We start from the raw sequence: 2,542 nt of genomic DNA on the forward strand, positions 1-2,542 counted from the left end.
TATCAGATTTCAATGTTTAAAAATAAAATAAAAAGGCCCAGACAAGGCCAATTCTCTTTGATTTTGCATGTCACCAGAAATATGTTATCATTGGATATACCATGTTCTGAAGAAATGTAAATTGTTGCTATTTATTGCAAAAACTGAGTCAAAACTAAGTGGTAGAACTGATGAATGCATTATGGACCCTTGCCATCATAAGAATTTTTAAATTAAGATACATTCCCCAAGGATGTACTGCCATTATTTCAGAATCTCAAGCTTAAAATACCAAGAACTGATATAGTATTGTAATGTAATAGATCTCTGCCTCTGAATTTCAGATTTTACTTTTCTTAAATACTGGAAATAAGCTATGTATACTACTTCTGAATTTTTAAGTTGTATTTTTGGTATCAGTTAATTAACCTGTTAGATCGGGGTGCTTTGCAACCCACACCCTGACCAAAATCTGGGCATTAGGCTTTCTTGAGAGGTGCCACTCCTGGATGTGTAGCCTTTAGGCGTGACTCACATGAACACTCCTGTGTCGTATCAAGAGTCCTTACCTCCCCTTTACATTTTTTTTTTCTGCACAAGTGTATTTTTTTGTGATATTTTCCTAGGTCCATATATTTCATTAGTTATACTGTATTAGGAGGATAATAGTTTTTGTTGAGTATACTCCATATTGTGTCTCTAGGTTGATTAAGTAACATTGTGTCATTTTTGTAATTTTTTTTATTTTCATAATAAATTTTCTGTAACATATCCTACACTGCCAGTTATGGCACTTTTCCAGTCATGGCTTGTAGATGGTGTATACCATCCTCATTTACCAGTGGAAATGATGTAAAAGCCTCTTCCTAAATGCTCACTGAGTCTAATCTCTGATGAGCTCTCAGCCAAATTTTTAATGATGGCATATTCCTGTCACCTGGCCCTCAGCTATTTCTTTTCATGATATGATTGTCACGTCACCCAGATCCATTACTTTAAAATTTACATTATGGAGTAATAGACATCACAGTGATTTTCTGGTGTCCTGTTGAATAATTGTTCAGTTTGCTGTGTCCTCACCTGAGCATGGTTGAATATAGGACATAGCGTGCTTTATGGGTTGAAACATGTATAATAGTTTTAGTGAAATTATTTCAGATTTATAATCAGAAATTTTCATTATATGTTTTTTTTTTTCAGGTTGCTGTGTTGGCTACCATAACCACACGTTACTTTTTGATGGGAATCTTTTATATATTTATTGGAGCTTTGTATGGAATTTACTATCAGTGGGAGTATGTGTATGAAACGATAAATCTCCCAGTCATGTATTTTTTCCTCTGTTTACTTGCTCCACATTTTGCTCTTCTTTTGGAGCCATTAATTTGTGGGGTCTCCTTGTAGCTACTTTGCACACACTTGGTCTTGCGACCTCTTAATGGTGTCATACTTATTACTGATGCAGGCTAAGGCCATATGTCAAGGGCAGACTCAGTATGAGATGAAGCATAACATACATGACTACAATCTGAGTTTGCGCCAGAATATTGTTGATGTGTTGGGCAGGAGATGGAGAATTGCTTGGATTTCCCCTTTTATACCATCACCTCTCACTGGGGATGGTTTGAAATTCCTCAGGGCAACTGAGTATGAGCCACCAAAGGATATATAATCGTTGTGTTAGCATTCCAATGCTGTAAAGAAAATTATGCTAATGAGAAGTTATAGAATAAACGTGTAAATGTGTGATAGGCATTTGATTTTATTTTTAAATATTGAATAAGACAATCAGTTTTATTGTTGAGATTGAGCTGTCTGTGAAGCATATTTAATGCGAAGCATGTGTACAATAGCATTTAATATGTGGAGAAATAATTGTAGTTTTGTAGTGCAGAGTTTGCATTATTTTCTAAATGGATGAATAGTGTGTGTTTTGTGATATTAACCAAAAAATTAGATAGTGTATCTTTATGGCTCAAATAATGTGAAGTAATGTTGCTCAGGCAAATATATATTGCTTGTGTTTATGTAATATAGTGCTAAAGCATGATGTCATATTATGGAAAATGAGAAATCTTGCAGAGTAAAGAACTAAGTAAACACTAGATTAGCATGGGTAAACACAGTCTATGTAAACAGCTAGACCTGTTTATGAAGCTTTCTTTTGAACCTACCTGTGAAAATATTTGCCTCTTTCATTGGGTGCTATAGCGTGAAATTATTATGTGAATTGGTTTCTATTGGTTGAATGTTTTCAAAGGATATGGGCTGTGAATAGAGTTAGTGGTTAAAAATTAGGAACACATATTTGGTTACTTCATGGCTAGATTTATATATATAGATAGACAATTAACAATGCCAGTGTGTTTTTCATTTATTTATATATTGAGAATAGATAGAAGTCCATTTGCATGATTTTGATGAATTACATAGCCTCTGACTAAACCCATTGGTACATTATCTACTTTAGTTTTGTTTTGTCAATTTTGTTTACATATAGATGGCTTCACAAGCACTTTGCCACCAAGGAGTTTTGTTGCTAGGTCTATCTAACCACACTTAT

The 2,542-nt window shown here is 34.1% G+C and overlaps 1 pseudogene; it reads left to right on the plus strand.

The window, feature by feature from the left end:
* LOC119569597 overlaps nucleotides 1-1,730 on the plus strand; it is a 6,063-nt pseudogene extending 4,333 nt beyond the window's left edge.
* Nucleotides 1,731-2,542: the final 812 nt, after the last annotated feature.

This window comes from Penaeus monodon, unplaced genomic scaffold, assembly GCF_015228065.2.
Source record: "Penaeus monodon isolate SGIC_2016 unplaced genomic scaffold, NSTDA_Pmon_1 PmonScaffold_1692, whole genome shotgun sequence".
Taxonomy (NCBI): Eukaryota; Metazoa; Arthropoda; class Malacostraca; order Decapoda; family Penaeidae; genus Penaeus; species Penaeus monodon.